Genomic DNA, 26,466 nt, shown 5'->3' on the forward strand with positions numbered 1-26,466 from the left:
TTAACTGGATAATGGTGATGGATAGTGTTGAGAGAGGTTGATGACGGTGTAGTCTAAGTGAACAACAAATTCAAAGTTTTTTTAAAGTTTTCTGAAAAAAAAAAAAAGAAGAAATAAAATAAAAAAAAATTTAACGGCTTGCGAAAATTTAGCTGAAAGGCACTAGAATATAAATAAAACAATTAGGTTTTAAATAATTATTTAAAAAATTATTTGCATAGATTTTTTTCTTAAAACTTTCTATTTTTTTAAAAATTTTACTTTTTTAATTTTTAAGTATTTTTAGTTGTTTTGCCGACGAGTGACAAATAAGATAAAATAACGCCACATCAACAATTATGCACATGTAGAGTGACATGTCAGTACTTAGAAAATGATCAATTTGATAAAAAAAAATGAAACCATGAGAGTTAAAGTGCTCTAAAAATTTTTTTAAGGGCTAGTGACTAATCAGAAAAACATTAAGGGCTATTTTTAATATTATGCCTTTTAAATTCACTGTGGAAAATTTTAAATGTAATTTTGAATTTTTATCAAAGTTACACAATCATATTCAGTTCTTGATGGTATTATTTTTTTATATGTAATTTTGTTTCTTCTTTTTTTAATTCAAGTGATTTGATTTTGTTTTCTGGAGTATTTATTGGTAAAAGTATCACAAAATTTCTTGTATTATATTTTGGATTACATTTTAGCTTCTCTATTGAAAAAATGGGCGAGCTAACCTCTATATGTTAGATAAGTGAGTAAAATAGCTCATCCGTTAAAATTTGGTTTAATATATAAGATATAATAATAAATGTAGCCCTCAACTTTTACACAGTCATTCAATTTGACCCTCTCTTTTATTGAAAGTAAATTAGAAAACTTTGAAATTAATAAGATTAAAGAGTCAAAAGGCTTTAATAACAAATTAAAAAATCAATTAAGCCATTTAAAAATTTAAAAATTATTAAAATTCATAAATAAAGGTTTTAAAATTATAAAATCTTTATTAAAAATAAGAATACCAACCCATTAAAATCTAATAATTATAAGATTTTTAAAAAATTGACCCTACTCTTTTAATAGGCCAGTATTGTTATTTATTAATAAAAATATAATTTTATAATTTTACTTATAATTTTATAATTTTAAATTTTAAATTTTAAAATGGCTTTCTTGATTTTTTTAATTTTTACTAATGCCTTTTGACCCTTTAATTTTATTAATTTCAAAATTTTCTAATTTACTTCCAATAAAATAGTAGGGTCAAATTGAATAAATGTGTACAGATTGAGAGTTAAATTTATTATTATATCTTGTATATAGACTCTAAATTTTAATTTAGTTCTAACCTATGAGAACTAATTTATTATTTTTAATAAAAATTAAAATACAATCCAAAATATAGTAAAAAGTTTTTGTGATACTTTTTACCTATATAGATAAAACGAAATAATTAACAAAATCGTTAATGGTGAAATCTTCTAATTGAGTAAAAAAGAAAGCACTAATAATTTATTGATTTTAATGAAGGGGGTCTCATTTATAGAAACGTGTCTTTTTCCCCTCCCCCGCTCAACATTCAATTTGACCCCACTAATTAATTTTAATTATATTATCCTTAATCTTCACTCTATTTTTTTTTTTAATATATAGTGATTCTCACTTTAAAATATTAATTAGCGTTTACCTCTTTAATGATGTATAAAACATGAAAGATTAGTCATTAAATTCGCTCTAATGAATATATTTGAAAAATTAAAAATAGTAAATTAAGGGTAAGTTTGGATAGACGGTACGTTTACTTACGGTTAGTATAAAAACAACGGTGACAGTGAGATTAAATATTAATGTAACAATACTGTAGTGTGAGATAAAAAGTAAACTAAACATACCGCATCCCACCGCCCATTCAAACTCATCTTAAATATACTTCCTCACCACCAAACTCCATCTTAATCTTTCTTTACCTTATCTAATATATTGGAAAATTATTCCATACATTATCTACAAAAATTGTTAGGTTTTACAAGTGAATTGAGGATTTAACAAATATATTATATAGTAAAAAAATTATAAATAAATAAATAAATCAAAAGTGTTCCAAAATTTGAGTTGAGACCAAAATAGAAGCATTGGAGACACCAAAAACATTCACAATTGATCGAAATACCAACAACAAAAAACCAAATCGATTGAACAATATATCTCCCCCGCAAAAACCATCTTGCCTACAATCATGGATAAAGCCCATCCCTCAAAGCTGAACTGCACCAATAATCCAAAAATGTCGCAGAGATTCAACACCGAGATTCAAATCAACCAAGTAAAAATCACAATCCAGAATTCAACGGAGAACGACCAAAATAACACCACACACAATCAATTGAACCAAATACAAGGACCACTCCAAATTTCAATATCCACATTCTCTCCTCCAATCCAAGAAATACCCACCACAAACTCTGATCCAAAAGCGATGCTCAATACACAAAAGAACAATAAATAACTCTTATCTTCATCACTCATAAAAACATGGAACCTCAACAAAACTTAAAATCATATCTCCGCCAAAGAATGGATCATAGGTTTAGCTAGCGTCATCCTTACGAACGTAACAACTTCACTTCACGAAACATGAAAAGGCATCTTATAGCTTTAAAGTTTACCAGTTAATCTATGCATTTCAAGTTGAACTAAATCATTGATAACTTCCTTATCATTTCTGTCTTCCCTAAGAACCAACAATTTACCTAATTCCCAAGCTTCTATGGCCTCTTTCAAAATTACTTTCTTACCATTCTTAAAATCAGAAACCGAAAGCGATTTAATGGTAAAATTTCTTTAACGATGTAATACAAGCCAAAAATCTAGAATGACCCTTTCTTTAAACTGGTGATATCATCGTTAAAGGGCTCAACAATGTAGTTCGTCCCATCCTTCTCACTTCTTCAACCATATATCATGTAATATCTCTTATTGAGCCATCATATCCATATCCTTTTCTTTTGTAGAACCCAAAATCAAATTATTAGCTAATTAATTGATGGAGGATGGACTCTTTTTGGAGACGTCTTTAAAATGTCCTTCGTCAGACAGTCAATTCAATTTGCTGACAATTGATGGTATTGTCTTCGAAAGAAGGTTTCGTCTCCAATGCTTTGTCAAGAGTCAGCGTGCCACAAATGGTTGCCCTAAAAGCTTAGTTCGCAGAGCTCAAGTGGTATGCCCTAACAAATGATCTATACAACATAGGCGGGGAGTTCAAACCCCACCAAGGACGAATTGGTCATGTTGCTTCTCCTTCTATCTGTCTTCCTCTCATTTTCTTAGCGGTGTCATTTTGATGTATTGTTTGGATGTGTTTTGCCTTGATCTATTTTTGTTGTGTTTCTGTGATGTTAATACTTAGATTTTAAGGTTTTAAGCGCAACATAAATATTGTGACTAGTAATTTGAGTAAGGAATACTTACAACAAACGGAACAGCCAAAAAAAAAATGAAAGACTTAGCCCCAACTGATTTGATGAAACTCTGATTTCTTCAACGGTCCAAACATCTAGCATTAGCCAAGCACACCATGATTAAGTTTTTAATTTAATTTTGATTCTAAAAATATATATAAATTAAAATATTAAAAATATTAAAATGATATATAAAAATCTAAAAGATTAGAATTATATTGTGTGATTATCGAAACCGTAGAAAATAAATTCCTACTCAAAAATAATTTTACAAATAGCAGTGAATAGGATCAAATCCATAAAATTGATGATTCTGTTTAATCAATAAAATAAACAAATTAAAAATGATGGGGAGATTTTTATAAAACTAAAATAAAAACTAAAACTAAAGAAAATTAAATTTCAAACTTAGGGAGAGAAAATCAATAAGGTGAAACTTTGGCCAAAGGTAAAATCTCTTTTTAATTCATGAATTTTATTATTGAATAAAGGATGATTTTCAGTGTGCTTTAATAAATTGATTATAGTTTCTAATAATCATCAAACAATAATTTAGACAACCGAAATTAATTAATTGATTAACCAATAATACTAGCACTACAAACATTAGTTGATGAACTAATGCTTTCACTACCACTAGCAATTTGAGAAGAAGTCGCGGTTAAAAACTTAAAATATTAACAAAATGAAAAAGAAAAATCAATTTATGCTTCAAAGTAACATGAAATTATTTAACTATATAACACTATAAAATATATAATAAATTAAAAATAACTCATTCAAAAACATAAAAGAAATGCTGAACATACCTACTTTGGAGCCTTGAATTTAAGTTATAAAGGAAAATTTGAAGTTGTTTAAAAATCATTTAAATATTATAATTTTTAATATTTATAAATTATATCGAGATAATAATTTAATTTCATTTATTCAAAATTATGATATTAATCCAAATAATGTAATGAGGTAACATTTGGTATTGGTTAAATTAACCTAGTGAGATAACATTTAATAATTCACTTGATGTTGTGAGATAATAATTTAATTTATTCATAATCATGTTACTATAATCCAATTGATATACTAACATAACATTTACTAGTGGTTGAATTAATCCAATTGATGCAATGATGATTTAATGTTTGGTAATCCAATTGTGAGATATAAAATCCATTTGATATAATGGGAGTTTGTTATTGGTTGGTTGAATTAATCCAGTTGATGTAGTGGGGTAACATTTGCTAAGCATTACTTTAATTCAAATGATATAATAATGTGGTTTGTCATTCCAATTGCTGTAGTAAGATATTTAATAATTCAATTGATATTATTTATTCACAATCATATTATTAAAATATTAGTAGCATTTAAGAATCTAATTTAATCTTAATTAATTAAAATATTTTAAGCTAAAGTTTGTATAAATAAAATGTTATTATTTGTATTAATAGTTACGTATTTATTGATAAAAAAATTATGTTATTTAATCTAAAATTATTATTTTTACTTTTATGGTTAATGTAATTAACTAATAATTTGGATAAATATTATAAGTTTGTGTAAATTAAACGTTATTCCTCTAATCTCTTTCTTTATTTGGCGTATCCCGTGCGTATCTACAAACATGCCTATATTGGATACTCGTGCGACACAGGTATGATGATTATTTCGCTGTATCGATGCTTTATAGTTTACAAGTTTAGATCGACACGAACAAATTTTCGTACCCCAAGTATGTTTTGACAGCTCTAAAAACAAGGTCAAAGAAAAATAGTGATAAATGAAAAATGTGCTTCTTCTCTGCCTCTGTCAACAGTAACTGGGTTGCCATGTGACTCACCATGTTCAAATACACGTGCTACTACAGAATTGCCATGTGATGTTTCTGAAGTTACAACTTACAAGTGGGCTGTCACGTGATGTTCAAATACACGTGCTATAATCTGGAGTTGACTTAAATCATTTAGTGGGGCCCACCAATCTCGAGTTGACTTAAATTTTAATGGGGCCCATCGTTCTCCTAGTAATATTTTATCTGGTGAGACTTCAAGTGGTTGACGTGATGAAGAAAGGCAAAATATATACCGTGATTCACTCCATAATACAAGTGCATGTGATAAATCGCAATTGCCAGTTGATGACTAATAGCTATGCCTTCCCATCCCATTCTTACAAACAAGGGCACAAAAAGGGATTTTTAAGCCCACTTTGTTCTTCTTTCATTCATCACATCTTGTATAGATATATGTTGTCCATTTTCAAACTAATGTTTGCAAATTAGTTTTTATATAAATAATTATATTATGCTTTAAAATAATAATACAAATTTTTTACTTTTCACTTTATATAATTGTGGAATAATCAAATTCAATATTAGTGTAAAATTTGCCAATGCATTACTATAAATATAAAGTTCAATTGAAAAAAATGGGATTGGAATAATAAATTTATTTTGGAAGTCCTAATAATTGGAGGATTCCATTAAAGAATTGTCTACGCGAATGATTAATGGAGATGGGAAATAAAAATATATGGAAGTTATACAACTTTACAGTTAAAGGTCAAATAATGCTAATAGTCCATGTATTATGTGTCTGCTAAATTTCTTAAGTTAAAAAAATTCTATTTTCAAAATCTTTTGCGATAAAATATTATTACATAAATAATAACTTATGAACTGATATTTCCAAATAATACTAAAAAACTCATGTTATTTAAGAAAATGAATTTAACAATTATAATTTGAATCAAGATTAAAATTTTAAATTTAAAAGTATTTGGATTAAAAACTATCAAATTGGAGAATAAGGAATTAATTCACAACCTATGCATAGTACGGGATTAGTAGAAAATTTTGATCTAACATATTTAACTAGTATCGTTTGACCAAATTGACCTAAAGTCTCAAATTTTGAAAAGTACAATACTAAAATTGACCAAATTAAAAGGATTATATCCACAAATTTCGCAAAATATATGGACTAGTAGCACAATATGACCTAAATAAAATTACTCACTCTTCCTCCAACTTGGTTTCCAGTTAAATAATACTGGCTGTTGCTACTTCTTTCCACACTTCACAATAAAGTCTTTCTTTTTTCTTTTCACGCTCGCTAGAATTGAAATTATAGAAAGATTATATTTTGAGAAATTAATTTTCAGAACAATCTATGGATTTCTCTGCTGTGTCTTATGCTCTCGAAACAATCGACAAGCTAACACAAGAAGTTACATCCTTGTGGGGCGTCGATGAACAAGTTGAGGGCTTAGCAAGTGAGCTGAGATGGATGCAAAGCTTCTTGAAAGTGGCAGACGCAAGAAAAGTTAATCATGAGGTGATACGTACCAGCGTTGTTGAGATCAGAGAGTTGGCCTACGATGCTGAAGATGTGATCGAGACGTTTTCCCTCAAAGTTGCTTCCAAAAGGAAAGGTGGATTTTCAAATTGCATCAAAAGATCCGCTTGTTTCCTCAAGGAGGGATGCCTGCTCCACCAGATCAAGTAAGAGATAGAGAAAATCACAGCCAGAATTAAAGAATTGACTCGACAATTGAAGACGTATGATGTAACAAGAAGGACCAAGTTCTTCAACTAAAAGGTGGGAGGCAAGGCGGCCTTATCCTCATGTTATGGATGATAACATTGTTGGATTGGATAACGATGTCAAGAAACTGATCCCAGTTCTTGTCGAAGAGGGAAGTCAATGTAGGGTTCTCTCCATATGTGGCATGGGTGGTATGGGGAAGACCACTCTTGCTAAGAAAATATATCGTGAAAGCCAAGTTGTTGGTCATTTCAAGCACTTGTCTTGGGCATATGTTTCTCAAAATTGTCAAAAAAGAAAAGTATGGGAAGACATTCTATCTGATCTTAACATTTTAAGTGAAACTGACAAGAAGATGAAAGTTGAAAAATTAGTAGAGAAGTTATCTAATTTCTTGAAGGAAAATAAATGTTTGGTGATACTCGATGATATTTGGAACATCGAGGCTTGGGATAGCTTAAAACCAACATTTTCAGCAAGAGAGACGAGAAGTAAGATATTGCTCACCTCTCGAAACAAGGAGATAATTTCACATGCGGACAAAAATGGTTTCCTATATGAGTTGCAATGCTTAAACTACGAACGGAGTTGGGAACTATTCCAAAAGATTGGCTTTCCCCCAACAAATTCCCTAGGTAATATGTTTATTGATTTCTTAATTCTGAAATTATTTTATCTTAATATATATTACATCATTTACTCTACATTCTACTTTTTTTGCTAAAAAATTCTATAAAACTAGTTGTTTCAATGTCATAAATCAATTATAGGAATTTGTAAATTAACTTTTATTAATATCAAAATCTTGATTCATTAAAGAAATACATATTACAAGCAGCAATCATAATACGTTTAAAATTAACTTCATTTTAGATTAAATGATTATAATTTAATTTAAAATTATTAATTAATAAAATTTTGCTAATTCTAAAATAAAATTTCTGCTTAAATAAAACTTAAAGTATAAAATATCTCTATAATTTATATTTATAATTTGTAATTTATGTATAATTTATATAAAAATACGATTTTATGATTACTCGTAATATTTTTAGTTGATCTACTTTCTAATATCTCCTATTAAAATGAAGCCTTAAAACATATTACTAAAATCATTAGGCTCAAGTGGTGTTGTATTAAGAATTTACATTTGATATATTAAGTGTATATTTTAATAACTTTTAAAATTGTTAAATTGGTGGTAATATTGTGATTAATTACTAATATGTAATATTGTGGGTAACTTGCATTGCATTTTGCTTCACTAATTATTTGAAATTGTTTAAGATGTCAATGTTGTGATTAATTACTAAACCATAGGCTGATTTTGAAGTTATCACTGATTTTGCTTTTAACTTTGTTTTGGTATTGTACAGGCTATGAAATTGATGTGAAAATGGAGGAGTTAGGAGAGAAAATGGTTAAAAACTGTGCGGGGCTTCCATTAGCCATCATTATACTGGGGGGAATTTTGGCTACGAAGTATCCTTCATTAACTGAATGGCTGAAGGTATCTGCAAATGTGAAATCATACTTGAAGAACGATAAAGGTGAAGTACTAAGAGATGTGTTGTCATTAAGTTATGATGATTTGCCTCCCTATTTAAGACCATGTTTTCTTTATTTAAGCCACTTTCCGGAAGATTATGAGATATCTGTGGATAGATTGATTCAGTTATTGGTTGCCGAAGGTATTGTTTCATCAAAGCAAGAAGCAGATGAAGGGCAAATAGTGGAAGATGTGGCTGAAGGATATTTAATGGAGCTTGCAGAAAGATGTATGATTCAAGTACGAAAAAGCACTACAGGAAAATAGACTTTTAGCGGCGCTTTTTTTAGCCTTTAGCGGCGTTTTCTAAAACGCCGCTATAGGTAACGCCACAAAAATTTGTGGCGTTTATTGAAAAAAAACGCCGCTAAAAGTCACGATTTTTAGCGGCGTTTGTGGGAAAAAGTAACTAAAAGTCACGATTTTTAGCGGCGGTTGTGGAAAAAACGCCGCTAAAAGTCACGGCTGTTAGCGGCGTTTGTAGAAAAAGCGCCGCTAAAATCGTGACTTTAGCGCACTTTTCTACAAACGCCGCTAATTATGGCAGATTTGTAATGTTTTTTCACCAATATCCAGCCCTTCCTGCATTAAAATCCAACCAAATACAACAAATATATTATAAAATACAGCCAAAAACAAAGAAATTTAGCATAAAAATACAACCAAAAACATTAATTCTAAATGATACTTCAATTTTAACTAAAGATATATGATATAATTAATAAATAAAGTATAATTTAAAATATTTTTACAATAATGTTAAATGTGACAAAACTTAAAAACATTCTTACAATAAGAAAGCTAATGTCTAAGATGGCGGCTTTTATGATTCTTTGAAACATATGCATCATCTCTTTGAAGTCAGTAGTGGAGGTCATTGTACTTTTTGCTCTGCTCTGCTACCATCGCTCGTGCCTCTGCCTCTCTCGCTGCAGCCGCTGCCTCCCTCTCTGCTGCCTCCGCTCTAAGTTGTTGCTGGAGTTCTTCATATTTTCGTTGAACCTCGGCAATTTGCTCAACCGTGTTCGCTTGCATCTGAGCTATCTGGTCTCTTAACCTCTGAACTTCAGCTTGAGCTTGACTTCCGGAAGGCATGTATTGCTGGGAGCCGGATCCAAAATATTGGGTCGAGGTAACACCAGATCCTTGAAATTGAACCCGACCGTACCTTTCAGGACCCAAAACTTCAGTGATAATTCTGTTATCAATGTTCTCAAGATTAACAGAACTATCACTCGAAGCAATCGCTTCATATTCCGCCTTCTTTTCCTTTAGTTTCTCCTAAAAAATCAATTAAAAAGTTAGAAACGAAATATATATTAAAAAGGAATGTAACATAACTTAACATTATTTAAAACTACTAATGATGAATTGAATTAAACAATTATAATTAAAGATTATAAATATTTAGAATAAATCAAATATTATTAAGTAAATATACCATAATTTCTCCACTTGGATGTCATAGGAGATCCATCTTTCTTCCTATCGTAATCTCAAAAAGCTAAAGGCGTCCAACTTTTGTCCGGATTTGACTTCCTACAATATAGTAGTAAGAATATTTTTAATAATAGAAAGTTATTAATATTTGAAAAATTAATAAATTCATAATACCTCACCTCACTCTGAAGCAAAACTTCTACCTACTGCATGCGTGAATTTTGGTTTTTGCCTGCTGCTTGTTCCAACTCGCTCAGGGTCCTACATAATAAAATTATTATTACGTATATAGTAAACACTATATATAAGAGTTTGGAAATATGCAATACCTCTCCTTTCTTTGAATTCCAAAATCTAACCGCATCTTCCCATTGATACCTCAGCATTCCCGGCGGAACATTTCTCAATTTTTCCTCGAGGCTTATGTCTTTCTTAAAATATTGTTTCTTTAAAGTGCTTTTATTGTCTCTCCATCTTTTACCTAATGCCTTCTTGATATAATCATCGGAGACTTCTAAAGCAAATCTCTCCTAAAAAAACATAAGTTTAGAATGTAAATATGAATGAAACTTAAACCAAAGTATTATAAATTGTATTCACATTTTGTTACCTTAATATTAGCGAGAGCCTGATTTTTGTTACTATCAGGCATGTGATGCCATGATTCGTAGTTGATGGGCAACATATTTGCATTTCGTGCTAAAATGCCCAAATACCCTGCTAAAAGTCGAGCTTCAGATCCAACAGGCTGACCATGAGTATTTCTACTTACTTTAACATGCTCGACAGGATCTAAGTCGTATAAATCTCTAAGCAGCGTACGTCCTCGAACTCTGCGCGTCCCACCACTTTCAACTGAAAAATGATATACTATTATTATATTAAAATTGACAAATAATTCAATAATAAAATCGACACATGTAAAATGAACATAACATTACTTTGAAATTCTTCAGGCTCATCAAGTGTCTCCGGCACATTCGAAGATCCAACAACTGTCTGCTGTTCACTATTTCCTTCTTCTGAATTTGGAGTATTCTGGACAATACTTAAATCTCGTAATCTTCTTCTACGCATTTTTCCTGCAATACACATAAAATAGTTAAAGTTTTAGTAACAAATTACAACAATAGTAGTACATATAAAATAGTTAAATTATATAACATGACAAAGATTAAAATTATAATATTACATATAATTAAAAATTGTAAAATCTTACTACATCATTATTCAGTAATATCTTCATCCACATCATGTCGAACCCATTGATGTTGTGTATTAGTACTATGGATATTTTCATCTAAGTTTTGTTCTGGAAAAGGTAATGTTTCTGATCTTTCGAGGATGTCATCTCTACTTCCATTACCCATGTCAAACAAGTCTCTAGGGGTGTTCCGGAGTACAACATACCAACCCTCGTCAGTTGGATCTTTCGAATAAAAAACTTGTTTCACTTGAGAGGAAAATACATATGGCTCGTCCATCAATTGTTGTCCAGTGTGAATCAAGTGAGAGAAATTCAACATTGTAAAACCAAATTGATCTTCTTTAATTCCTCGAGCAGTATTAACATCATCCCAATCTCACCGAAATAATACAACTTTCCATCTGCCATAGTAATCCAACTCAATAATTGTAACGCCCCAATTTTTGGGAATTCTGTGAATGTTGGCATAGGTTTAATTATGTTAGTGGGCCTCTAGAAAGCCCAAGCTTAAGATAGAACTCGACAATTTTAGTTAATTTTTGTTCCATAAGAAAAAGGAGGTGAAATAATGAAATAGGACCTATGTGAAAATGTTTGAAAATGCTATAGGCTAAATTGAAGTGGCCAAATAAATAGGAGTGCAAAATAGGAGGATTTGCATGGCAAACCTCCCATTTTACATGAAGTGGCCAACCATCATGTTGTTGTAGACAAAATGTGCACTTGATATCCATAATTTATGGTATAAATTGATACAAATTGATAATAGGTTAGGTAAATGTTCCATGATAATGGGTTAGGTAAATGTTTCATGATAATGGGTTAGGTAAATGTTTCATGATAAGAATTTCATGTCTTTTGTATTAAAGAATTAAATGGATGAAATATGAAGTTTTATTAAAAGAAAAAGGGGTGAAAAGAACAAAGTTTTGTCCATCTTTGTTCATCATAGCTGAAAGTTAGAGAAGAGAAAGGAGAGGAGAAAGCTCTTGAGTGTTCGGTCACTTGGGGAAGAAAATTGAAGGTAAGTTCATGGTAGTTGGCTTCTATCTTGATGTTCATGAGTTCTTCTTGATTCTAACTTAACTCTTGAAGCATATTTTGGTTTTTAGTTGTGTTGTAAGCATTTAGTCATGAATTAAAATGAAGGAAATGGCTGTTGTTTCATGTTCTTTTGATGAAAAATGGAAGATAGGTGAAGTTGAGCCAAACAAATGAGCATGCATGTGCCTTAGATGTTAAAGGGAAAAATCAGCTAACATGTTGTGCTTTAAAATGATGAAATGGAGATTATACTTAAGTAAAATCATAGATATGTGATGATTGATTGGTGATATACATGTTTAAATAACATGCATGCAAGTTATGTGTGAAAAAGTGATTTGGTAATAAATCTGCTTGGGACAGCAGCAGTAACGTGACTTTGGAAAATCACCATAAATTGTGGGAGATGAGTTAGAAGGTGAATAAATTATGTAATTAAAGCTTATTGAGTCTAGTTTCTAATGAAATAAACAAGAACATATTTTGAATTCTGTACAATGATAAATTTGATTCGTAATGAAGAGTGGTCAGATTAGTCAAACAGTGAAACATGGGAAACTTTGAGAAAAATCTGGTATTGATTGGCTAAACCAAAAATTCTGAAAATTTTATGGATAGAAGATATATGAGTCTATTTTCAAGGAAAATTAACGGTACTTGATTTGGAGTTTCGTAGCTCCAGTTATAAATAATTTAGTGACTGTTGCTCAGGAAGACAGCTTGCAGTGAAATTATGATTATGTGGTAAACATTGACAAAAATTTGTTAATGAGTTGCTTATTGTTTTCTTATAAGCTTACTATGATCTTTAGGTGTGGTTGGCCGAATATTGTAAGGGGTTAATACGTTGTTTGTATTTGAATAATTAGATTAACGTGTTAGTAATCCAATTGTAGGCGGTTCGTGTGTGGATCTCACAAGATATCGTCATAAAATGTGTGTAATCGACACCCTCTCTTAGACTAGATTGGCAAAAGCGAAAAGCGAAATGCCGAAAAGTCGGTATTTTGGGAATTTCTGATGTCTAATGCTCGTAAGATAGTTGGGTTGTATATTTGGTAATCTAAAGTAATAAACTGCAGATCGCGCGATTTAGTACATTTTGATAATTTGGGCTTAATGGGCCAAAGATCGGGTTCATGGGCTAACGGCCCAATTCGGTAAGTATCTTGTGATAAGTGTTCGATAGTACTTAAATAGTTAGGATATGCATGAAAACCCTAAAAGTAGCTAAATTACTATAATACCCCTATGTATGGAAAATTATTGTTATACCCCAGGTGTAAAATTACCGTTATACCCCTAGGGTTAATTTTGACCGAAAAGCATGACGATCGATTACGTATGATGTATGCCATGATTATATATCATTGCATGGGGACATGGGTTATATTATGGAGGAAGCGTTACGGTGGCTATGCCACAAATATCGATCCGGTGGCTCGCCACATATATACGATACGGTGGCTCGCCACGATTATCTCAGATCTGTAACTCTGTCACATTATTCATTCGCAGCCATGCTGCAAATTACGTGGTGTGTAGCGGTTGGGTGGGTCGAGTTGTCTCCCCACACGGTGTAAGGTTGGTACGGGGTGTATACGGTTGGATATGGTTGGGTTTCGCATAAACATGTAATATCTATCCTGCTCGCTATGGGCCTATGGGCTTTATTCGAATTGCATTGCAGGCTAAGGCCAACTTATTCTATTTCGTGGTTTGAGCTGATATAGGCCATGGTTGGGTTAATTTACACCGAGTTTCCCAAACTCACCCATTTTATTTTCATCCATGCAGTAATCCCCAACCATAGTGGGCTTGGAGTCGTGAGGGAATTGGAGTGGCCACTGCTCGAAAGTTTGATTTTCTTCCGTGAACCGAACATCCTTTTATTTACGTTTGAAGTTTTGGGTTTTAAATGTAATAAGGCCGCTTAATTATTTTTGATGGTTTTAATATGTATTACTAAGATAGGTATTACTTATTTTAACTGTTGAAATTGGATAGCTTTAGGGCGCGTTTTCAAAAACAACAATTGATTTCAAAATAACACGACAACAAGCAAAGCTTCCGCAATGAAAGTATTTTCCAAAATTAATCACTTTTCCTAAAAATGACTTAATCAAATCAGTTTCCTAGAAATATCCATGACGTTAAGGTGTGGAAATGGCGGTATGCATGTCTAGGATTGGATCCAAAGAGAGCTTGGTACTTAAGCAGTCCGATGGACTCACCACCTCTTTTCCGGTTTCCTACCTGGTGCACAGCTTCCATTCACTTTAACCCTTAATGAATTAATCTTTTGAACATCAAGTACGATTTTCTGGACTTAGAATGGAAATTTTTTTTAACGTGTTTGATGTGGCATGCCGGATCCGACCATAACTTCTAGGCCGAGTTTGGGGTGTTACAATAATGTCGGTAAGAAGTCCGTAATACTCCACATTACCCTCAACCGGATTACTGTCCCTAGCACTAGCATAACTTGTAATTGAAGAATTAACAATAACTCCACAATTTTGAGTTCTCCTCATTCTCTCACGATACTTTGTATGAAATCTGTATCCATTGATGAGGAAGGCACTATATCTTTTTATTATTCTGTTCGGACCTTGAGAAAGCCATTTAACTTCGTCATTGACATCCTTTCCACTCCAAACCTATTGAATCGAAAGTAAATTGAATAATTAACTAAATTTCGGGATTATATGTAACTTATTAACTTTAGTTACATACCGTTTGACTTAACCATTCATGAAAAGATTCAGTGAATAACTTATTAATCTCTCGATGTTGCAATCTTCGAGAGCGTGCACGAGATCTCAAAATTTGTTTGTACTTACTATGTTAAAAACAAGTGTAATTGGTTAGAAGATAAACAAATCAAAACGACGAATATGTGAGGAAATTTTAGAACTTACTTGCGTAACGGTTCAACTAAATCGTGGTGAAAAAGTACATATCGATGTGCTTGTATCCACGATATATCATCTAATTCTGCAATTTCAACTTTGCCGATTGGTTCTCCATAACTTTGGAATAAATAAGTTTCGACCAAGTTATGATCATTGAGCCCAGCATTTCTATTTGGTCTATTCAATCGTGTTTCAACATCTTCTAAATATCTAGAACAGAATGTCATGCACTCCTCTACCAAGTAGCCTTCAGCAATTGATCCTTCTGGATAACACTTATTGCGACTATAAGATTTCAATTTGCTTAGGAACCTAAACACGATATACAATATTTATCAAAAGTTGTAACTAAATGTATAGACGCGAATAAATAAATACTTGACAAATAAATTAGCACCTTTCTATTGGATACATCCATCGATAAAAAACCGGTCCACCAAGTATTGCTTCGTGAGGGAGATGGATTACCAAGTGCACCATAATAGTGAAGAAAGAAGGTGGAAAGATCTTCTCCAAATTGCATAAAGTCAAAGCAACTCGATCCTGTACTTTCTTAAGTTCTTCAACATCCAAAACTTTGCCACAAATATCTTTCATTATATTGGATAGTTCAATTATACAGGACGTCACTTTTTTTTACATGCAGCACCGTAAAGCAACTGGTAGTAAATCTTGCATCAAGATGTGGTAATCATGTGATTTTAATGAATATAATCTTCGATCTTTAAGACTCACACATCGAGATATATTTGACGATACACGCATCCGGGACCTTTATATCCTTCAACACCATACAAAACACCTCTTTCTCTTCCTTTGACATTGAAAAAATAGAAAGCGACAACCGATATTTCCCATTCGAAGTACTTGAGGATGAATATCACGCAAATTCTCATGTCAACTAAATCAAGTTGACTCAAAGATTGTCTTTGATTTTCCATCAACATTCAAAATTGTCCCAATTATGTTCTCGCAGACATTCTTCTCAATATGCATGACATCAAGATTGTGGCGTAAAATATTATGCTCCCAATAAGGCAACTCAAAAAATAGTTCTTTTTTCCACAAGTCGCCTCATTAGGATCATCCTCTTCGTCGATTCATCATCGATTCATCCCTCGATCTTCTCTTTGATTGCGTGTTAGGTGGTTGATTCATCTTCCCATAACGAAGTTGATATCTTTTAACATAAACAAGATTTCAGATCTAACGGTTCTGAGGAGCTCCTCTGTACTCTTCAGTACCGTCAAATAGAGTCCTCTGTAATCTAAATTTATGATTTCCATCTAACCACCGACGATGTCCCATGTAAGAGAACTTCTTCCCATTGTACAACCACTTCGAACAAGTTTACGCAGCACAACAAGGACAAGCATAACGTCCTTTAGTACTCCAACCCGATAAATTAGCATAAGTCTGGAAATCATTAATTGTTCACAATAAACCTGCACGTAAATAAAAGTTCTCTTTTCTTAATACATCATATGTCTCAACACCCGACCATAATTGTTTTAACTCATCAATAAGTGGCTGCAAATAGATGTCTATATCATTTCCGGGACCTTTCTCTCCAGGAATAATCATTGATAAAATAAACGAAGATTGCTTCATGCAAATCCATGGAGGCAAATTGTAAGGAACAAGCACCACAGGCCAAGTACTATACGAAGTACTCATGATTTTAAATGGATTAAAGCCGTCAGCTGCTAGCCTAAGCCTCACATTTCGAGGATCACTTGCAAAGCTTGAAAATTTCATGTCAAATGATTTCCAAGCTAAAGAATCCGCAGGATGTCTTAACAATCCATCATCGGTCCGTTGATCATTATGTCACCTCATAGATTCGGCCGTCTTTGACGACATGAAAAGCCTTTGAAGTCTTGGTATTAGGGGAAAGTATTGCAAAACCTTGACTGGCTTCTTTCTTAACTGTACCCCACCTTCATCTGCATTCACATCTTCTGTATTCCCATTCATCCAACGAGACTTGGCGCAAACATTACAACACTGTTGGTTCTTTTGATCACCCTAGTATAACATGCAGTCATTTGGGCAACTATGAATTTTATCGTACCCAAGTCTCAAATCTTTTATTAGTCTCTTCATATCTTGACAAGATTGGGGGATTTTTGCAAAAGGAAACATCTCTCTCAGAAACTCTAGCAGCATTGTAAAAGAATTTCCAGTCCACCCTCCCAAACATTTTAAGTGAAATAAACGAATGCAGAAGGACAATTTTGAATATTTTGATCCCTCGTAAAGTTCTTTGTTCATTTCATTAAGTAAATTGTAGAACTTTGCCGCTTCTTCATTTGGCTCCTCATAAGGTGCACTTGTTCCCGTTTCGCCAAAAACATTTCCACCAATATTACAATCATCGGATGCAATAAAGTCAGGTGGAAACGATTGCTCACCATGACTGTGCATATTAAATGCATCCCGCAACATACCTTCCATGTCATCTTGTCTAACATACTAATGGTAATCAGTATCAGGATAAGTCAGATTAATCGTTGAAGAAGTTCCACTAGATGTACACTCTCCATGGAAATCCATTTTTTATACCCCCGAATAAAGCCATCAACAATTAGATGTTCGTAGACAACTTCACGAGTATGCCAATTGATGTTGCCACACTTCTTACACGGGCAAAGAATCATATTCTCTTGGCTTGCATTTTGAAATGCAAAATTCAGAAAAGTTTGTACTCCATTTCGATAGGCGTTGCTTACCCTTGACAATTTCATCCAACTCCTATCCATTTCAGTAGTTCTTGAATTCTAAAGTTGACAATAAATTACAGGTAAATTGTTTATTATGTAAGTCTTGATATGATATATTTTTATGTTTTATGTAAGTGATGTAGATTATGTAAGTTATGAAATATGAACTTTAAACTATATGCTTTTAAAAAATTATTAGATTACACTACATGTATTAGTTAAGTTATGTAAGTTGTTATGTACGTTATGTGAGTTATGTAAATTATGTAATTTGTTATGTAAATTATGTAAGTTATATGAGTTATGTAAGTTATGTAATTTATTGAAGTAATGATCAATATTAATACTATTTTGATAAAATTAGTTATAACTTTTAAAGTAAAATTATTAAATATTAAAATAAAACATTATTAATATAAAAATAGTAATTTGAATATAGTAATTTTTAAGATTCATCATACGTGGCATTGTTACACCTAGGGAGGATCCATTATATCTTACAGCTCGATATAAGGCAACTCGTCAGGTTTCCAGCCTATATACTTTGAATCTTTAAAATATTTAAAAAAAAGGTTGGAGAGAAGGTAAGCTATTGTTGTAATTTTAATGGACAAGCAAGCTACATGGTAATAAATATTCAATAGTAAATGAGCTCGATAGAACTTTTTTCAAGTCTTTTTAAATTTTTTAAGATTCATCATACGTGGCGTTGTTACACCTAGGGAGGATCCATTATATCTTACAGCTCGATATAAGGCAACCCGTCAGGTTTCCAGCCTATATACTTTGAATCTTTAAAATATTTAAAATAATGTTGGAGAGAAGGTCAGCTATTGTTTTAATTGCTTATAAATGCAGTTACTATAATAAAGTAATATTTTATAGACTAAGGCTCCATAATGATCACCATCAATTATATAATTATTCAATGCTCCGCAAGTTATAACACAAAACAAACAACAGTATAAATCATACCAAGTATGGAGAGAGACCTACCTTAGTAGATATTTCCAAATTTGTCCTCCATATAAATTAATTAGAGCTATAATTTCTCTTTCAAAAAAAAAAACCAGCTGCTATCATGAACATTTAAATACTTGTGCACATAACGAGATGAATTATTCAATTACATAATTAAAAATTACTAACTTATACAATGCTCAAACTTAACACATTATATAATTATTCAATTATATTACATTCACACAATTATATTAATTCAATATAACAAAAAATGTATGTATTTATTTCTTTTAAACATGTACAATTGAAATAAATCAAAGTTTTATACATACATATGAACCATAATTTAAGTTTCATTTATATAATAACACCAAATGAAAATTTATGTATCAAATTATAAGTTTGATCAATATTTATGTATAAATTTAATATTTATTCCTATAAATATTAAAATATTCACTTATTCATATAATTAACACATTTTCAAAAAGATTTTATTGAGGTGAGTCAAAAACAGATTAGCACAGATTAGAAAAAGAGGAGACCAAGAATTTACTTAATGAAACTTACTTTGCCAAATTTGATCAGCTGAGGTACAATCTTGAGCACAAGTGACTGACGGGATAGCAAATCCTACACCAGTGATGTACACGAAATGCAAATAATGAAATCGAATGCATCTATTTTACTTGGACTCGGTGTGACAAGATGGATATATGTCCACACAAGTATGTTAAATTTGTTCTAAGTTTTTCCATATATTTGGACGATCATCATCCCCAGAGCACTGTCTGGATACATGTTAAACACAAGTGCCACACATCGGTACTTCATGAAAAATGAAATGCCAGAGCAAACATAAGAAGGCATTACATAGGCATTACATGAATAATATTTTTCTCTTATATATATAACTAATTATGCAATTCTTGACCAATGAGACAACCTTTCACATAAAATCTACTTTTATTCAACCTTTATATTTTATTATTATTATTATATATATATATATATATATATATATAATAAGTAAAAAAAGGAATTGAATATATATAATAAGTAAAAAAAAAGGAATTGAAGAAGTAAAAGGGTTTAATTTCTGTAAAAAAAAAAGATTTGAAGGACTAAACTTGAAAGAATACAGGGACAAGATAAAATTAAACCATTTCATAAATGGTAAACTAGTAATTTCGGATTTCACAAGGTAGGCCCTATGTGATCGTTTTTGAAATCACAGGAGTTTATTGGGCCAAAGAGGTCTATTCTGGAGACAAAAGCAATAATGAAATTGTGAAACATATAATATAATCACTTGAACAAATAACCACCACACACTTTAAATTGGAAATGTATTAAATCGTAGGCCCTTCGATGGAACCATGCATTTACCACAGTATAATAATCGTAGTTTATTTAATGCATTTACCAATACTTATTCATACTAGATTGCTAATCCTAGAAGCAAAAATGCATGATTCAGTTTCTAGAGATGTTGAATCTTTCATCATAAACATTAAAAACATAAAAGGAAAAACATGTGAAAGAAACATAAATGTTAGGGAAGACAATGTTTACCTTGATTGAATTGGAAATGTTTTCTTCAGGGTTTATTTGGAGATGCTTGGGATTGATCTCTAATAATGTCGAGAGACTTCCCTACTCATTGCATTTGAAGAACAGAATTCTGTTTTTGGTCGACAAAACAATCAAATGAGTTCTAAAAATAAACAACATTTAATGATTGGTATAATATTAATTATATTTGCTAATAACAGGTAGGAATAAACAAATAAACTGATAAAAAAAATAGAAGCTACAAGAATTACTAAAAATAAAGCTACGTCAACAATGGTATCATGAGATGAAAATTAAAAATCCGAATTAAGTAAAAAAAGAGAGAAAAATATAAATGAGAGACAAATAAGGGGACAAAGGGCTGGTTTTGTTGGAATAACCGAAGTTGCCGGATTTTTCACTAAAAATCAAAGTTAAAATTCTAGGGAAAGATAGTAAGTAACAGTCACCCTAATGAAGACCATTGTGAGGAGAAATAGGACCAAGCTCAATACCATTAAAAGACAGTAAGTTACATTGTTTTGTTTCTCAATAAAGCACACTCTCTATTACTATAACCATGATAACTTAAGTATTGGAAGATCCTTTAGAGATAAAATTCCGATACCCATTTAACTTGTTCTCCTTTTTGCTTATTGCCATAGCTTACTAACCATCATCTCACCCTAGTCCTCAAAAATTGACAAACAATTGGTATTGTAGGAACCTGAACAGAAGCCATTGATTCTCTTGCTAAACAACTAAGCCAAACCAACACCAATACACAAAAAAACTTGAGTTGAGGTAATCACTTCAGACAATTTTTTTCAGTTGTTTTTCAATCACTCGTGATTATCTTGACTACCAATCCTCCTCCCAAGCTAATAATTATTGGAAATGCCAGAATGACCTCAGCCACACATCCCTCGCCACATACGTCTGCTCCAGAATTTCGACAATCTTCTTCACTAGTTAGATATGACCTAGCAACGAATATAGCACCATAACTGCCAATCCTCATCACCAAATCCATTCGCCAATCATGACTAATGTGCAAACTAATGATAAACGACCTTCTTAAGCTACAACTAATCATGTGATCCCCAGATTGAGCACTCTATTAGTCACATCCAGATCGCTGGACATCAACAGCCTACGGTGGATATTTTTGTAGTCTTCAACGACTAGTGCTACACCCTTGGGCCTTGGGTTCACAGCAGCCCGATCCTCATTCCCATTGCACGTCACAGTTTCAGTTCTTGTCTAATGCATTCAAAGCACAATATAAGGCTCTAGACAGAACACAAAGGCAACTAGAACAACTTCTTCAGATCCAAAAGGACCAATTAATAAATAACCATTTCACATCCTGGTGAAAGCTTGGCTTCAACCATAGAGCCTCCATGCAAGAAATCAACCAGACTCTACTAGCAATATAAGATCATGCGCCCATCGAAGTAAAGAAGGTCGAATTGGCTAAAGAAAAAGGGAATACAAATGGAAAACAGTTGTATTGAAATAAGGGTAAACTATATAGCTAACATTTTGGTCACTAATTTACCGAATTCAATTCTTATCCGTATAGTTGAAGAGCAGGAAAAACAAACTAAGTTAAAAAGTATAACTTGTCTACGAAAATGAGACACTAGATTTGCAGCAAATGGGTACTGAAATTTACCGACTAATTGTGGAAGCGGAGAGCGACGGCGAAGGGACGCAGAAGAGACGACGACGAACGACGATGAGTAGGTGGTCGATCGACTGATATGCCTAGGGATTTGGGGGAAATTAAGGGATTAGGGGAAATCTATTTTGGTGTTTTAGGGGAAAAGGCTGAGATTATCGGGTATAAAAGAAGGACATAACATCTGAAATGAAAACGACGCCGTTTTGAAAGAAGGACAATCTTTTGTGGCGTTTCCAGGTGAGCGCCACTAATCTTTGAAGAAAACGACGCCGTTCCTATTAAGCACTAATGTTTTTTGTGGCGTTTATTTAAAAAACGCCGCTAATCCCTATATACTCAACTAAAACGACGACGTGTACTATAAACTTGAATTATTTTGCGGCGTTTTTGAAAGCGCCACTAATACCCGTATATACTAAAACGGCGCCGTTTTCGTTAAACTAAACTGTATTTTGTGGCGTTTTCTATAAAAACGTTGCAAATCCCCTATATATTGAACTAAAACGACGATGCTTCCAGTACACTTTACTTCTGTTGCGGCGTTTTTAAAAACGCCACTAGTACTCTATCAATCTAAAACGACGCCGTTTTCTTTCAACTATACTGTTTTCTTGCGCTTTTTTAAAACGCCACTAATCTCTTAATTTTATTCTTCTTCTTTATTTGTTATAATTTGGTAGCCATAATAATTTACTTATGATAGTCAATAGCTAATAATATATCTATATTGTATGATAACTTTGAAATTTTAAGTTTAAATTTCACTTATATAAATTAAGTGTAGAGGAATTAATTTGAATTGAATTCTTTGTTCAATTAACTGTTTAGATTAATTAATGATTTTAATTATTAATACTAATGATGATAAATGTTAATATGATGATAATTAGTTATAATTTAATCCTAATATTATGAATAAAAGTTTAAAAGATTTATATCTCTTCCGATATATGGTACGTACATACTATTCTTTTTTTTTTTTTTTTTTTACATTTTACTAAGTAGATAATTTTCAGTTTTTATCTTTTAAATATGCTTAATATTTAATCCTTATATTTTAATTTCTATGGTTTCTATGTGTTTATAATGTTATTAAGTAGATATAGTACCTATATCCATATATATGTTTTAAAAAGCATCAATTGATTGTATAAAATTTCATCATTAATTTAACAAATTTCAAGTAAACCAACTTAAATCCTAAACCTTTTAATATATATATATATAAAGTTTATAATTTTAATAATTTAAACTATAATCATATATAATTTTAATATATTAAGATAAATATTATATATACAATTATATAAGAAATCGTTTAATATATAAATTAAAAAATGATAATTAATCAAAACCGCCTAAACCTCTAACCCCCTATCTGGCCTTAAAACCCTAAACCCTAAACTAATTGATACCCTAAATATCACAATACACACATATCTAATTAAACTCTAACCTAAACTCATAAACCCTAAACCCCTAACCTGACCCTACTCATTAACCCCTAACACTTAAATCTTAAACTCTAACTGTTAAACCCCTAAATCAATACCTTAAAGTACCACATAATTGTAACCCTTAAATTAGTAATTCCTACACCTTAAACCCTAAATTATATACCCTAAATTATAAACCCTAAACTATAATGATAATTAATTCAATATTTTAAAATTAATACTATCTATTTTACAATTATATAAGAAAAAATTAATATATAAATATAAAAACAATTAGTCATATACCAAAAAACTTTTAAATAATTTTAAATAATAATATTTTAATTTATTTCATTTTTAATAAATATTTTCCTATGTTTTTACTTTTAAAATTATTCTACGTGTCATTATTTTCTTTTAAGAATTTAAATACACAATCAAAATAAATTATACTCTTAGCGGCGCTTTCTAAAACGCCACTAATAGTGACTTTTAGTGGCGTTTTTCAAAAAAGCGCCGCTATAGATCGATCTTTTGCAGCGCTTTTTTGAAAAACGCCGTTAAAAGTCACTATTAGTGGCGTTTTTATCAAGCGCCGCTAAAGCCATTAAATCGCTACAAAAAACGACGACGTTGTGTGTATTTTTTTTGCGGTGTTTTCCCCAATGCGCCGCTAATAGTCAAGCTATAGTGGCGTTTCTCATATAAGCGCCGCTAATTCTCAACATATAGCGGCGTTTCCTTATAAGCGCCGCTAATGCTCGTTTTTTAGTGGCGTTGTTGTTGAAGCGCCGCTAATGCTCTTTTTTCTTGTAGTGAAGAGACATTGCAACCTTAAAGATGAGAAGTTTTCAGATGCATGATCTAATGAGAGATGTTTGCCTGTCAAAGGCAAAACAAGAAAAATTCCTCTATATTGCTGATCAGTCAAATGCGTGCCAATTATCCACAATTGGGAGGGTTCGCAGAGTTTCTGTACACAAATATTTTCCGATACAATACATTAAAAGTCCACGTCTTCGATCACTTTTGCTCTTTGATGAGTTTTTACCGAATGAAGAACAGGAAAATATTTTGCCATTGACAATGCGAAGCTACTTCGACAACCACGAAAATGAATCTCACAATCCACTGCTTTGGTTTGTGATACTTTTAGGTTGGAGTATGTTAGCTACTAAATGTAGGGGAATTTGGAAATATATGTTCAATAATTTTAATTTTCTTAGAGTTTTAGATTACGAAAAAGGAGGAGATGCAGGATGCAAGTTACCCAATGACATTGGTAAACTCATCCATTTAAGATTCTTGAGATTAAGGGGTCTTGACTTCTTGAGTTCAAAGTTGCCATCATCTCTAGGCAACTTAAGGTGCTTGCAAACCTTGGATTTAAGAATGGAAAAGGAAAAATGGTCGGACCCTGTTCATGTACCTAACGTGATATGGAGGATGCAGCAACGAAGACATCTATATCTCCCTTATAGATGTAGTCCTGAAACAAAGTTGAAGTTGGGTATATTGAGAAATCTCCAAACACTCGTCAACTTCAACACCACGAACTGTTATGTAAAGGATCTTATCAACATGACAAATATTAGGGAGTCGGAGATTCGAGGGTGCTTCAATATTGAAGATTTTAACACGGAGGAGTTGGACAAGAATCCACCTATCATCCAAAGAAAATATCTTCATTCCCTGTCTATTACCAATAACAAAAGAAGAATAGATCCAAGACATTTGGCGCACCTCCTTTCAAGCTGCGATAGCATTTCTATGGTGAGATTAGATGAGAAGATCAGTAAGTTACCAGAGTACCACTAATTGTCTTCAAATCTCGCTTACATGAAGTTGACAAGGTGCAAACTTGAGGAAGATCCAATGCCAATACTAGAAAAGTTGCCTAACTTGAGGATTCTTAAAATCCATGACAGAGCTTTCAAAGGAAAGGAAATGTTTTGTTCTGCACATTTTCCCAAACTTGAGTCTCTAAGCCTTTTGTTTCTTGACAATTTGGAGGAGTTGAAGGTGGACGAAAGAGCCATGCCTTGTCTTCGACGATTGGAGATACGAAGGTGCATACAGCTAAAAAACCTACCAAATAGACTGAGGTTCATTGCAACCTTCCAAAAAGATTGAATAAATGTCAAAGACATTCAAAGATAAAGTGGAGGAAGGGGGAGAAGATTTCTGCAAAGTCCGACATGTTCCTTCTATCATATTCCACTACTGCAAGTGGTAGTAATTATGATTAATACTGGGTAATTCATAATCTTTATTTTAGGAAATACTTAACCTTTTCTTAACCTTTTCTTGATATGTAAAAATTCACAACTATTTTGCATGTTTTAGATTCTTTGTCAAGCATATAATAATTTAGAGAAGATCCTAGTTTCGATTTTTATCCTCTGTTTTTGACAAAGTCTGGATTTGTCATTTGAATTAAAAGTGCTAGAAAATGTTTTCAATAGGGTGTTAAGCACGTTCGTGATGGTCAGTAGATGCAATTTAGAAGACTGAAATTAACTGACATTGTCTTTTATCTCAAGATTCTTCAACTACTTCATACGATATTGACATTTTTTAACTTTTCCTCTTAAGGAATAGAAGCCATTGCCATTTTTTTTAATTCTGCTGCTGCTCTTCATGGGAAAGTTTTAACAGGACTTTCTGTAATTGTGTATTGACTGCTTCCAGATGTATTAACATCTAGAGTGTGAATATTGCTTCTAAAAGATATAGATTTGATGTTATGTTCATAAATATACTGGTCAAGTTGTAATATAGTTTACTATGAAATATGTAAATACTCCGAGGATCGTACCAATAGAAACCAAATACTAGAACAATTTTAATCTAAGCAAGAATAACATCTTATCAGTATTTTAATTAAGTTATAGTACGAACAATAATAAAAGGGTTTTGGGTTTTGTGACAAAATAATAAAATACTAAGATTAA

The 26,466-nt window shown here is 31.8% G+C and overlaps 1 pseudogene; it reads left to right on the forward strand.

Moving 5' to 3' along the window:
- Positions 1–6,527: 6,527 nt before the first annotated feature.
- Positions 6,528–25,748, forward strand: LOC108472323 (probable disease resistance protein At1g58602; annotated as a pseudogene).
- Positions 25,749–26,466: the final 718 nt, after the last annotated feature.

The sequence above is a fragment of the Gossypium arboreum genome, chromosome 11 (genome assembly GCF_025698485.1).
Source record: "Gossypium arboreum isolate Shixiya-1 chromosome 11, ASM2569848v2, whole genome shotgun sequence".
NCBI lineage: Eukaryota > Viridiplantae > Streptophyta > Magnoliopsida > Malvales > Malvaceae > Gossypium > Gossypium arboreum.